This window comes from Odocoileus virginianus, chromosome X, assembly GCF_023699985.2.
Source record: "Odocoileus virginianus isolate 20LAN1187 ecotype Illinois chromosome X, Ovbor_1.2, whole genome shotgun sequence".
Taxonomy (NCBI): Eukaryota; Metazoa; Chordata; class Mammalia; order Artiodactyla; family Cervidae; genus Odocoileus; species Odocoileus virginianus.
Window position 1 is genome coordinate 16870913 of NC_069708.1, and position 15498 is coordinate 16886410.

A 15498-nucleotide genomic window follows, 5' to 3' on the forward strand; every position below is an offset into this window, starting at 1 on the left:
ACAAGGAGAGATAAGAAAGCCTCGTGATCAATGCAAAGAAATAGAGGAAGACAATAGAATGGGGAAGACTGGAGATCTCTTCAAGAAAATTAGAGATACCAAGGGGACTTTTCATGCAAAGATGGGTTCGATAAAGGACAGAAATAGTATGGACCTAACAGAAGCAGAAGATATTAAGAAGAGGTGGCAAGAATACACAGAAGAACTATACAAAAAGATCTTCATGACCCAGATAACCACGATGGTGTGATCACTTAGAGCCAGACATCGAGGAATGCAAAGTCAAGTGGGCCTTAGGAAGCATCACTATGAACAAAGCTAGTGGAGGTGATGGAATTGCAGTTGAGCTATTTCAAATCCTAAAAGATGATGTTTGGAAAGTGCTGCACTCAATATGCCAGCAAATATGGAAAACTCAGCAGTGGCCTCAGGATTGGAAAAGGTCAGTTTTCATTCCAATCCCAAAGAAAGGCAATGCCAGAGAATGTTAAAACTACCACACTATTGCACTCATCTCACATGCCACCAAAGTAATGCTCAAAATTTTCCAAGCCAGGCTTCAACAGTACATAAACCATGAATTTCATGGAGTCAGCAATGCCAGAAACCAGGTATACTGACTTTAAGTGTATTATGTATATTATTTCTTATATTATCCAATGGTTCTCAACAGGAAGGCCCACCTAGGGGACACTTGTAAAGTGTTACAAATGGGAGGGCATGGGTTGTCACAATGACTTGGGGTTGCTAATGGCATTTAGTAGCTAAAGGTTATGGATACTAAAAATGCTACATTTCCAGAGGGAATGTAAGTCAATAAAGAACTATCCTACCTCGGATGCCACTAGTGCACTCCCCTTCCCCCACATACACACACACACTGAGAAACTACTAGTCAAGTACAACTTAATGCCAATTTGGCTGATTAAATGCACAATGTAATCCCAAGAAAATTCAAAACAGGCAAGAAAAAAAGATAATTTACTTTTAGCCATTAATATTTTAAGAATAAAATTTTATTCATACTGAAACTTGTTTCATGTTTTTACTAAATGTTACCTGGATTTTCTAGTCAAATATCAAATGGAAGAATTATGAAGCCCTAAAGCATGCTGGGGCAATCTTGAGATTAAAACTATTTCATAAAAAACTTATGTTGACATAACTTTTGAACCAAAACTAGAATGAACGGAACTAATTTACTAAGGAGCAACCCCTCCCCCAACAGTAAAACAAAGACAAATAAAAGAAAATAAACCAACCTAGGGAACTCATTTACCTTGAAATTGAAACCACTTTTGTTTTCCAAACTCAGCGAACCAAAGGGGAAAAAAGAATCACAATACATTCAGAACAAACCAGTATTTCATTCTGTTTAAGACCATAAAAATGAACAATAACATGTGTCAAAGGGCTGTGGTTAACTGGAACCCATAACTGTTCTGTATATTATAGACCCGTGGGCCTATAATATGAATATGTTTCTTCTGAATGGGCTTCCCAGGTGGTGGAGTGGTAAAGAATTACCTGCAATGCGGGAGACGCAAGTTCAATCCCTGGGTCGGGTAGATCCCCTGGAGAAGGAAAGGGCATCCCATTCCAGTACTTTTGCCTGGGAAATGCCATAGACAGAGAAAACTGGCAGGCTACAGTCCATGGGGGTCACAAAGATTTGGACGTGACTCAGCGACTAAACAACAACATTGTTATGAATAATATAGCTGTCACATTTTGCATTTATCTTACCAACCAGTGTTCAGCAAATATGCCTTAGTTTATTTTAGAGATAAGAACGTGGAAACAGAATGCATGAAGTATTCCAGAATACACTTAGTAGTTCTGAAATGCTACGGTATATTCATTAATTTACCTCTCAGCTGAGTACCTGCTTGTTGCTAGACTGTCTGGCATATCGATAAGCACTGGAAATGAAGTGTCTACAAAGAGTTGGAAATGACTGAGCAACTGAGCACACAAATGTGCACACACACACGCACAATATCAGGGACAAAATATAGAAATATCTTTGGCATTCAAGAATTTGGCAAATTTATAATTGATTAACTAGTGATTCCAACAAGGTTTTAATTAATGGATCAACACCAACCAGGGTGGAAATCTTTCAGATCATATCTATCCTTGGTCAGTTATCTTCAGCACTTTTACTAGCAATATAAATGAAGATAAAAAGACTTTTTAAAATGATAGAACTAGCAACAATAAGGCTCAGAAGGACAGAATCCTTAGTGTGAGGTTATAGAGAGAACTTCACAGGCTGAAATGATGTGCCCCGTAAGAAAGATGAAATTTAAGAGGAATAAATTCAATGTACATTTCCATGTTTAGTTTAAATAATTCCATTATATGAGTTCAGAATGGAGAAGACAAGGCAGTTTGGGTATTTTTTAAAAATAGGAATTTTATTTATTTCCATATAATATCAACTTAAACCAATGCTTTGATGTGGCCCCTAAAACTTAACTGAAAATAGAGCCCTGTTAAAAGAAGCAAAGTATCAAAATCATTAATTTGCAATCCTTTCTATCCCAACACACCAAGGGCTAAGACAATCAGAAAACCAGGGCCATATCTTTATCTTAAAAGTGTATCATATATCACTTTTATGTGGAATCTAAACTATGACACAATTGAACCTGTCTATGAAACAGACTCACAGACATAGAAAACAAAACTGGTGGTTGCCAAGGGGGACGGGGTTGGGGGAGGGATGGAGTGGGAGGTTAGCAGATGTAAGCATTTATATATAGAATGGATAAACAACAAGGTCTTACTGTATAGCACAGGGAACTATATTCTATATCCTATGATAAACCACAGAAGAAAATAATTTTTAAAAAGAATGTATACATATGTATAAGTGTTAGTCACTGAATTCTGTCCAATTCTTTTGGACCTCATCGACTGTAGCCCTCCAGGCTTCTCTGTCCATGGGATTCTCCAGGCAAGAATACTGGAGTGGGTAGCCATTCCCTTCTCCAGGGGATCTTTCAGACCCAGGAATTGAACCTGGGTCTCCTGCATCGCAGGTGGATTCTTTACAGTCTGAGCCACTAGGGTAATTCTTACATATATATAACTGAATCAAGTATTGAATCACTTTGCTGTACAGCTGAAAGTAACACAACATTGTAAATCAACTATACTTCAGTTAGAAAAGCAAGGGGGTGGAGGAAAAGGAGACAAGTTAATGGGCCAATGGAATTTTAAAGAACTTATTGTATGATTGATTCTTGAACTCACCTTCCCCACTCTGATATAGACTCAGGTGGGTAATAGTTCCATAATACATTTTAAGAAGAATATTGACAACCAAGATAAGTTCTGAGGAGAGAAATTGGGAGAGCGGGCACTTGACAATTCATAAAATGATAACTAGGAGGAAATGTTTATCTTTAATTTTTTTAGAGGGGCCTTGTGTTGTATCAGATCTTAGTTCCCCAACCAGGGATTGAACCTGCACCCCTTGCATTGAAAGCAGGGCGTATTAACCAGTGGACAGCCAGAAAAGTCTCAGGAAATGTTTATCTTTAAAAAAAAAAAACAAAGAGGAGAGGATCCATAAAACAATGTATCATGGTGCATCACAGCCTAAGCTCTGGGCTTAAGGAGACCTGGGTTCAAATCCAGCTCTACCAGCTCATACTATGAGTTATAAGAAGAGATAGGATTAAATAGAAATGTAAGGAATCCTGAACCCAACTTGGGTCAAAAGGAGTTAGCTGCCACCTGAGTGGGGTTGCAGCTTTCCAGCTAGCCAAATTCAGGTGCCTAAAACTTTGTAGCAAATTGTGTGGCATTGGAATCCCCCATGAACCAAGTGACTATAAAAACAGAGTTCCTTTTGTACTTGGTGGCTAAGGTAGAATCATCTGGGAAGCATGAAGCTCTAAAATACTATATCTTGGTCTTGGATCTCTGACTAACGAGGAAACATATCCTGATGGCCAAAGCCATCTTCTAACTTCAGCTCAATCCACCTGATATGGTAAACCTGCTACTCTTATTTGAGTGACTTTTCAACACTGGGGAGAATTTAGAATCATATAATGAAGTGATTCTGACAGTAAAGAATCTGCCTGCAAAGTGGGAGACCTGGGCTCAATTCCTGAGTTGGCAAGATCCCTTGGAGAAGGGAATGGCAACGCACTCCAGTATTCTTGCCTGGAGAATCCCATGGACACAGGAGCCTGGCGAACTACAGTCCATGGGGTCACAAAGAGTTGGACATGACTAAGTGACTAATACACACACACATGCACTCACACACACACACAGTGAAGTGAATAACCATCATAGAAATGCTTTTGTGTGAATTTAAACTCACCTTTTTATAATGTTTAAGAGAGTCTGCCATTTTAGGAATCTGTCAGATCTACCTTGAGTAACTTATTTTGACTTGTAATTTCAGGTAAAAAAATGTATAAGAGAATTTCACTGAGTGCATACACAGTATTGAAATGTTTAAGAGAACTCAAGATTCAACAGACTTCCAGGCTTATTATCTTCACAGAGTCATTTAATCTCCTAGTTAGTAGGATTTTATTTGTTAGGATTATACTTATGCCTTGTCAGGCATTTGAAGGGTTTTACAAGTTCAAATATGTTAAATATATGAGAATAGTTTTAAAAGGGGAATTAAGTAAGTTTATAAATGAGATTAATTGTTCAAAGTGAACTTAATCTTTTGAATTGTGTTGACTATTAATCAGAGAACAAATGAAAGTAACTGTCCTTATTTTATACAGCAATTACAAGATTTATAAATAGCATACTAACAATATTCTCAATCTGAATTTAGCACTTTGAGGAGAACAGAAAATGTAAGTTTAAAACATCAACTATTAATATAAATCCCAACAAAGTGTAGATAGTCCAAGAGTTTCCCTAGCTTAGGTCATTAACATAGATTGACATTCCCCTCAATATGTCACCTTGTCACCTAGATAGCAGTCTCATCTATAAAATTCCTAAAGTTTTTTTGAAGATTAAATGAGATGATGTATCTAAATCCAGATATTTAGTCAGTATCTCTCATAAAGTTTCACTTGACAGAGCATTCTGTATATAAAAGTCCACAAAAATATGGATTTAAATGCATAGATTCATTGTCAGGTGGAAGAGGAACCAAATACATTCTGTAATGTCCTGGAGAATGGAGTTGGTAATTCCATGAAGATGAATAATATAGGTTTTCAGATTCTGGGTACTTATTTATGCTCCAGGCAATCTGCTAAGTGATTTACATATGTCATTTTGTTGATTCCTTACAATGTACTGGTATTTTAGAGTTTGATCAGAGAAGCAGAGTCCCTGCAAGTAATATAGGAGATTTATTCTTGGGATAAGACCTTATCGTCATGGGAGGTGTATTGCCTATGTATAGCTCTTACTTCTGTATCTGATGTTTGGCCTGAAGTCAGCCTGGCCAGCAGTGGAGAAGGGAAGGTCGCTTGAAGGAGTGGGGAGAGCAAGAAGGAGCTGAAATCCAAACCTGTCTCTCATCAGAACATATTGGCGGGGCCTTCCCTGGTGGTCCAGTGGCTAAGACTCTGAGCTCCTAATGCAGGGGGCCCGGGTTTGATCCCTGGTCAGGGAACTAGACCCCACATGCCACAACTAAGAATTTGCATGCCACAGTGAAGATCGAAGATCCTGCATGCTGCAACTACAACCTGGTGCAGCCAAATTAAAAACAAAAATATATATTTTTTTAAAAAGTCAAATTGGGACTTCCCTGATGATCAAGTGGTTAATACTACACTTTTCCATTGCAGGGGGCCTGAGTTCGATTCTTGGTCAGGGAACTAGATCCTGCATGCCACAACTAAGACCCAGCACAGCCAGATAAATATATTTTTAAAAAATGTCAAATTGGCAATAGTAGTCTCACATTGAAACCTTTGTTGATCTCTAATCCTCCAGCTTCGATGATGCAGGGGACCTGCCAAAGAGTTGGTCACTTTGCCATGGAATTGCACACAGTTGGTCCAGAATTCTGAGATGCTGAAGGAGATCTGGCAAGACCTGGATGAGCTGCAGGTCTAGTCCTGCCGCGCATGAATGATGCAAACCAGAAGGTCTGTGACAATACCGGGGAACTGCAATAGCACTGGCCCTACACTCTTCTTCCTTACTCTGCCCTCCAATTTCTCTTGTAGGTTAAGCAGCCCTAGTCCAGAATTAGCTAAGGAAGAGAATTCAAGGAATCTCAGTTCCAACCTAGCAAATTTGATGTAATGCTAAACTACCACTGTCCTGTGAGCCCTGGAGAAACAAACTGGCTTAGGAAGTTAAATAATTTATGCAAGGGCACACAGATAGTAAGGAAGGGAGCCAGAATGTGAACTATGAACTGGCCCAGAACCTAGGAACTTAACCACTGCCTTCTACTGCCTCTCTCTAATGTCTGGAAATTAGAGAAAAGCAAGTTTCGGCTCAATGGAAAGATGACCTGTTTAACAGTAGGAGTTCACCCACATTGCGACAAGCTGCCTTGCAAAGGAGAGGGTTCCCTGTCTCAGATGATGCTCAAACACAGGCTGGTGGCCATCTGTCAGAGACTTTTCACAAGAGAGTGCTCACCAGGAAAGAGAAGGAACAGGATGGCTACTAATGGCACTTTCAACTCCAAGATTCTATATTTCCAGAATATACAGTTCAGAGCAAAGGTCTAAACTCACAGTGTATAAGGAAAGTAACAGAAGAGAAGTGGAAGACAGAAGCCTTTAAGGGTGGGCAGGAAGGAGATTTGGCCAAGCTATGCCCAATAGTGCCAAAACCCACTGGGAGGAAAATAAAAATTATGGTCAACCCAAGAGCTGTTTTTCATACACAGGATACTGCACAATAGCTATACCATGGTGATTTTTCCCCCCCTATAAGTTGATTTGATTTCCCTGAATGGACAGGCCATTTTTCTTATTGTGTAGACATGATCTTTAAAAGTCTGATGAAGGATTGCAAATTCAGCACACTGTGCACAGACTCTTTAAAATGAAATTTTAATCAATTGAAAGCATGACAAAAAGTTTGAAGCAAATATCCAAATATTTCAAAGAACTGCTTAGAAATGAATTTTCACATTTGAAGCTCTGCCAGCGTAAACACATAATAATGAAACATGTCTTGGTAACAGTTTTAAAAATTAAAGGAAAAAGGCAGTGACTAGTCCAACGTTTCTGCAGCAGATGTATCCTCATGACATCTTTCCAAAGCAGATATTACAATAATTTTCTTTTTCTCCCCTCAAATTCTATACCAGCTGGTTAACCAATGATACAAATTGGAAGTCATGGAATATCTACACAGATATTAGATAGTTGACTTATCACCAAGAAAAACCATAAATGTGTAAAGTTTATAGGTGAACATTTAAAAAAACTCCAAGTTGATAGATGGAAATTCCCTGAGAAATGTTATTGTGATATGAGGATATCTCTCTTCACCCTTTCCCCCTGCTCTCCACCCAAGAGGCTGACCTGAATGGAGTACATCAGTGGCACCATTGCTGTCTGGCTTCCAATAGGAAGCACATAAGCAGCACCAGAAAATCAGAGGGTGGAACCCCTGATGGTACCCTGGCACTCTTCTTACAAGGTTGCCTTGTGTTAACTGGGTCCCTTGACCCAAGATTGTGTTCCCTTTGGGACTTCTCTGGTGGTCCAGTAGTGAGACTTGCACTCTCACTGCTGAGGGCTCAGGTTCAATCCCTAGTCAGGGAACTAAGATCCCACAAGTCAAGTGGTACAGCCAAATAAATAAGATTGTGTTCCCTTCAACTGTCTCTTTCTTTCCTCATCCCTTTGGACCCAGAGGAGTATACACTCATCACTATTAATAGCCTCAGAGAACTACTCTACCTTGTGATGGTAGAGAACCTGTCCCATATGTTTGTCAAAAATTGGCTTACTGAACACTCCTCAGATTCTATTAGAGGATGCAATTTGCTTCCTGCTGGTGTAGCCAAAATTCAACCTCTGTAGCAGACTGAATCTCGGAGACAGAATTTTGGATGAAGTAGAAAAGAATAGCTTTACTGCCTTGCCAGGCAAGGAGGGACCACAGCAGACTCAAGCCCTCAAAACCATATGTCCCTCCCTAGAGAGTGTAGTGAGAAGTTTCATAGTAATGGTTCAAAAAGGGTGTGATTGTCATTGAAATCTCCACTTCTCTGTACATGGGTGCCAAATAAAAGCTCAGAGACAGAGTTTTGGATGAGGTAGAAAAGGATAGTTTTTATTGCTTTGACAGGCAAACAGAGACACACCAGGCTTCTGCCTCAAAAAAACTATGTGTCTCCACCCCAGAGAACTTGAGGGTTTTTATAATGGGTGAGACTATGGGGTCTCTGACAAGATTAGGGTGTGAGCAGGGCTTCCACTCCGTTAACCTCATCTCAGATGGTTATTCTCCTAATGGTTAGATGAGCTATTCCTTTAATCTTGCCTCGGGTGGTTTCTTGGCAGCTCCTCTCTTGATTAGCAGCTGTTCGACTCTGCCTTTTGGAACTCAAGGAAGGTCAAAATGGCTGCCAGTCTTACCTGGGAGCTCCACAGGGCCATACTCAGTTTCACTTTCAGCATATGGACGTTCTTCTGATTGGTTGGTGCTGAGGTAAGTGGGAGTCAGCATCATCAACCTTCTGGTTCCAACCTGTCTGGGGTCTGCTGTGCTTGTGGGCAGCATAGAGTTAACTTCTCCCACCATAAATGATTTCAGTATCTGAAAATAGCTCAAAGGTATTGTTATGTATATCCCCTGAGGGACCCTGCCCCCAGGCTGCAATATTGTTTCTTGGCTTGTTGTTGTTCAGTCACAGTCATGTCTGACTCTTTGCGACCCCATGAACTACAGCATGCCAGGCTTCCCTGTCCTTCACTGGAACCTGGAGTATACTCAAACTCATGTCCATTGAGTCGATGATGCCATCCAACCATCTCATCCTCTGTTGCCCACTTCTCCTCCTGCCCTCAATCTTTCCCAGCATCAGGGTCTTTTCCAATGAGTCGGCACTGTGCATCAGGTGGCCAAAGTATTGCAGCTTCAGTTTCACCATCAGTCCTGCCAATGAATTTTCAGGGTTGATTTCCTTTAGGATGGACTGGTTTGATCTCCTTGCTGTCCAAGGGACTCTCAAGAGTCTTCTCCAGCACCACAGTTCAAAAGTATCAATTCTTTGTCCTCAGCCTTGTTAATAGTCCAACTCTCACACCCATACATGATTACTGGAAAAACCATAGCTTTGACTAGATGGACCTTTGTTGGCAAAGTGATGTCTCTGCTTTTTAATATGCTGTCTAGGTTTGTCATAACTTTCCTTCCGAGGAGTATGTGTCTTAATTTCACGACTGCAGTCACCATCTGCAGTGATTTTGGAGCTGAAGAAAATATAGTCTGTCACTGTTTCCATTGTTTCCCCATCTATTTGCCATGAAGTGATGGGATGGGATGCCATAATCTTCATTTTTTGAATGTTGAGTTTTAAGCCAGCTTTTTCACTTTCCTCTTTCACCTTCATCAAGAGGCTCTTTGGTTCCTCCTCACTTTCTGCCATTAGAGTGGTATCATCTGCATATCTGAGGTTATTCATATTTCTCCTAGTAATCTTGATTCTAGCTTGTAATTCATCTAGCCAGGCATTTCACATGATGCATTCTGCATACAAGTTAAATAAGCAGGGTGACAAGGCACAGCCTTTCCCAATTTGACCAGTCTGTTGGTCCATGTCCAGTTCTAACTTGTTTCTTGACCTGCATACAGGTTTCTCAGGAAGCATGTAAGGCATCATAGTAACCACTTGCATGAGTTATTTTACAACAGGAAGTCCTAGTAAGGAACACGGAACTAACAAGCCACCACCAACCAGAAGAATTTGTGAAAGGTCAAAAGGAGATACCGCTCGTCCTACCACCTCCCAGAATCTTTCTCTCTGGCATCCATCTTGGCTGAGCAATGTGCATGCCACCAGGAAGGACCCTGAGTCAGATTGATTGGTCAAAGAAAACCCAGAAACTAACCCCATCACCATAAAAACCAAGACTATGAGCCACATGACGGAGCAGTTCTCCTGGGCTCCCTTACCCTACTGCTCTCCACCTGGGCTCCCCTTTCCAATAAAGTCTCTTGCTTTGTCAGCTCATGTATCTCCTTTGACAATTCATTTCCGAGTGTTAGACAAGAGCCCACTCTTAGGCCCTGGAAGGTGTCCTGCCTTCCTGCAACAATTTCAAAAAATTTGCATACATTGCAGGGGCAGCACTGAAATTGTTTACCTTTATACAATAATTCCTTCCCTCAAGAAGCAGAAGGATCTTCAGAAAGTTCAGAGACCACATAAACTCAAAGCCTGAATGTCTTATTAGTGTCCCAGACAAGAAATTGGAGAACGAAGACTTAGATAAGTGAGAGGTGTTGCATCAGGGGGCTCCAGATAGAAGGTGGGGCTCCAGATGGGTGGAGAGAGAAGGAAAGAAGAGAAAAAGAAAGAGGAGCAGAGAGGATCACCTTGGCAGGAGGGAATATACTAGCAAAGGCTACCAAAATCGTATACACCACAGTGTCAGGCATGTTCTAATACATTTACATATATTAACATATTAATATACACCATCACCCCACATGAAGCAGGGATTATTGTTACTTCTCTTCCATATGAAGAAACTAAGCACAGACAGGTTAAGCAACTTGACCAAGGTCATACAGCTAATAAGAGGCAGTCTGTCTCCATAGACAGTTCTCCTAATATTTAGAAAAAAGTTTCTTGCAGTGGAGCAGGCAGAAATAGTGATGAAGTAAGTAAAAGCCAGGCAGCGGAGAGCCTTGGAAGCCAGATTAAGGAGTTGCTAATTACGGATGATGTAGAAGACAGAAAGTCAAGAGTCAGGAGAGTTTCAGGCCAGGAGATCCCTTGCTGTTGGGTCACGGGGTCAAGGGAAATATTGCTGCATAACAAACCATCCCCCAACTGAGTGACTTAAAACAGCAACTGTTCATTTGCTTCCAGTTCTGCAATCCAGCTTGAGACTGGCAGAGATAATACATCTTTGCTCTGTGTGACATTGTCTGGGGTGGGTCATGTGGCTACATTGAGCTGGGAGCTGGGCCGGAGCTGGAATGTGGCCTCACTCACATGTCTGGTGCCTCAGCCTGGGTTGCAGGAGTGACTTGACTACTGTACACTTGAGTTCTTCTCCACCTGACCTCTGTCTCTCTCTTTCTATCTCCAAGTTGTCACTCATCATTCAGAAGTCTGGTCCAAGTTTCTCTCCGTAACAGCTGGTTTCCAAGAGAGCAAAAGCTGAAGTTGCCAAGTCTCTTAAGGCCTAGGCTTGGAATTGGCACCATGTCACTTCTGCCATATTCTATTGGCCAAAGTAAGTCCCAAGTTTAGCTCATTTTTGAGAGGTGCAGCAAACCTGTGTAAGAATTGGAGGGATTGCTGGCAGCCATGTTTGCAAGCCGTCTGCCTCAGGGACCGATGACACCATTTGTTACTCTTGTTCTCTCATTCTCTCATTCTCTAATGCTGTCATGAATGACATTGTTTCAGCAGATCCCTAAATTCATTCAAGGATATCATATCAACATATCTTGTGCACTTATGAAACCAAGCAGGACCTTGTGGGGCTCCTGGGCACAAAGGCCTTTCTATGTCCCCCATTTTCTTTTTAAGTTGAATCTTTAGTTGCAGCATGTGAAGTCTTAGTTGCAGCATGTGGGATCTAGTTCCCTAACCAGGAATCACACCTGGGACCCCTGCATTGCAAGTGTGGAGTCTTAGCCACTGGATCACCAGGAAAGTCCTCCCATTTCTTGATAATGGGAAATAGGCTTTATTCAGTCCCCTTGATCTTCCCAGAGTTCCAACAGGCAGATTCAAAAAGTTGCTAACTAGAGAAGGGAGGGGATGTGAGATCAGGGAGGAGCAGTCAAGAGGAATAGTAGTACGGCAGTGGGGCAGGGTCCTGGTTCTCCCTTAAGGGATCCACATAGCAATAGCTTTGAACTATTTTCTGAAACAGAAACCCCCACCAGGTTAGAGAAGTTAACTCTATGCTGACCGCAAGCACTTAGACCCCAGACAAGTTGGAACCAGGTTGATCTTGCTGACTCCCCACTGCCTCACCATCAACCAGTCAGAAGAATGTCCATGAGCTGATCATGTCCCCTTCAAACCATTACTATAAAACTCCTCACTACCCTCTCCAAGTAAGGACATTAGCCTGTTGTGGCCCCCTTTGCCTGGCAAAGCAATAAAGGTATCCTTCCTACACCAAAATCTCTATGTCCAAGCTTGAATTCAGTGTTGGGGTACAGAGGCCAGATTTGGCTTCACTTACTCTCAATCCAAAAGATTTCTGAGCTAGGGAGAGAGCACAGCCAGGTTGTCATCAGGGAAAATCATTTCAGATATCACAGCAATCCCATGGGAGAGCTCAACTCAGGTCGGGAGAGCCAGAGCACCAAGCACCCCACAGATTAGGGGGCTGGTGCACTGTAAGAACATTGATTTGACTCTATGGCATAGGTGGGCAAGACTACAGCCCTCTGGCAAAATCCTGCCACCAGCCCTTTTTTGGACATAAAGTTTTATTGGAGCACAGCCATGCTTAATCATTTTTGTGTTATCTATAGCTACTTTAGCACTAAAAGAGCAGAGTTGAGTAGTTGTAACAGAAACTACATGGTCCATAACACCTAAAATATATACCCTCTGCCCTTTAGAGAAAAGATTTTACAACCGAGTCACTGGTTGTATCTATTCAGTGATGGTACTTTTTCTCATACTTAATTTTGTCACCAGAAATTACATTAATCCCAGGGTTTACCATTTAACTGGCAGAAATAGATCCTGGGCCACTCCATATAATTCCTTGAAGAGGGCAGAGAATGTAAAGCTTTCAGTAATAGAATTTTAAGATGGAAAATCTACATGACGCTTTTAAGTCAAAGCAATTTGTGCCCTTAATTACTTTTAGAACCTGTCCTCTGGCTCACTCTTTCAATGCAACCATCACACTCTCCCCAGGGAAGAGACTTACAGTAGTTTTCCTATGTTCAGAGATTTTTGAAAAGATCATTCAATAGGCAAATTGGACATCCTCAGTGGAAACTCACCATACCAATTCACAGTCAAGAGAACCCAACAGAGCTCCACAGCTGTTAACCTAGTAGTACTTGGGCTGTCTGAAAAATTCAAGGTAATTATAGAGGCCTGCCCTTTTGCCTTCACTTGATTGATAAATGAAGGATTTTTTAAAAGACAGTTAACTTAAAAGAATATTTCATAATGTTTAATTGTGTTGTTCCATGATAAATTATTTTCACTATGTTTTCATGTGCAAAATACAACTAAAAGATGAATTTTAACACACTATTTCCTTGGAACCCTTGAAGTTCTGCTCCCATATATATTTTTGAACTTTTATGCTTGAAAAGTTCTCAAACTCACATATTCACTGACCCAGCAATTCTGGTTCTTGAGTTTTATCTCCAGTTCATGACATGGTATAGTTTAAAGTTATTCATGGCAGAAATATCTATTAACAGCAGGAAATCATGAATAGCCTAAATATCCATAAATAAGGGACTGGTGTGAAAGCAGTAGTAGATAATACATAGGTAAATGGGCATGGCTGTGTTCAACAATTTATTTAACTATAGTAAATCTACATGATGAATCAAAAGGAATGAGGAAGATCTTTGGAATCTTATAAAGAACAAATTCCAGCATTATTGCTAAGTGAAAAAAAACAAAGTGCAGAATAGTATGTATTTTATCACTTATTAAAAAATATGGGAGGGAGAGAATAGGCATAATTTGCTCATATGTACATTAAATAACTCTGGAAGGACCCACATAAGAAACTGATAATTTTATGTTTCCAGGAGTGATTGTCAGTCAGGGTCCCAGTCTGAGAAATCACTCTAGGGATTTCATTCAGAGGAATTTTAATACTTCAAACTGGTTACACAGGTTAAAAAAAAAAAGAGTTGAGATGCCTAATAAGAGACTATAAGGTAGCCCAGAAGTTATTAATAGCAAAATACGTCTACTATTCATGGGGCTGGAGAGAACCAGAGAGGAAGTGGTGTTAGCAGATCTGAGAAGCTGGGCCAATGCAGCAGTAGTAGAACCATGGTGGGGACTGCCCAGAGGGAGCTGGGACCACAGAGGATGAGGCTGACTCACTCTCTGACCACAGTGTAGGAGGTAAAGCCAAAAAGAAGTTGCAGCGACTGCAGGAAGTTCTGCTCAAGTAGGAAGGGAGAGAAAAACACATTGGCTCTGCCCTCCTCCCACCCTCCAGTCTTTACCAGTGTCCCTCTGTCCATTGCAGGAGACCCTGGTTGGATTCCTGGGTCAGGAAGATCCCCTGGAGAAGGGATAGGCTACCCACTCCAGTATTCTTGGATTTCCCTTATGGCTCAGCTGGTAAATAATCCACCTGCAATGAGGGAGACCTGGGTTCAATCCCTGGGTTGGGAAGATCCCCTGGAGAAGGGAAAGGCTACCCACTCTAGTATTCTGGCCTGGAGAATTCCATGGACTGTGTAGTCCACGGGGTCACAAAGAGTCTGACCAACTAAGCGACTTTCACTTTCACTTTCTCCTCCCATTGCCTGAAGCTACCCATAAGCCATCAGGTAAGGGAGTCTGGGAAATGTAGTTTCCTGCAGTACAGAGCTGAGCAAAGGGCAGTCAATGGATTTGTGAAGCAGGTAAATGACCAGTCCAGAAGGACATATGTTGACCTGGGAGACAGCAATGACAGGGAAACATTTTAATGTTTACCGTTTTAAGCTTTCTGATTTTTGAATCTTGTGAATATATTGCTATTAAAATTAGTAAATTTCAGATCTGGTTTCAGATCTGAAAGAGACATGTGCACCCCAATGTTCATCACAGCACTGTTTATAATAGCCAGGACATGGAAGCAACCTAGATGCCCATCAGCAGACGAATAGATAAGGAAGCTGTGGTACATATACACCATGGAATATTACTCAGCCATTAAAAAGAATTCATTTGAATCAGTTCTAATGAGATGGATGAAACTGGAGCCCATCATACAGAGTGAAGTAAGCCAGAAAGATAAAGACCAATACAGTATACTAACTCATATATATGGAATTTAGAAAGATGGTAACGATAACCCTATATGCAAAACAGAAAAAGAGACACAGATGTATAGAACAGACTTTTGGATTCTGTGGGAGAAGGCGAGGGTGGGATGTTTCAAGAGAACAGCATCGAAACATGTATATTATCAAGGGTGAAACAGATCACCAGCCCAGGTTGGATGCATGAGACAAGTGCTCAGGCCTGGTGCACTGGGAAGACCCAGAGGGATGGGGTGGAGAGGGAGGTGGGAGGGGGGACTGGGACATAAATTAACATAAAATTAACATAAAAATTCTTCCCAGTCTCACAGCCCTATATTCATAGCAGCATTATTCACAATATCCAGGATATAG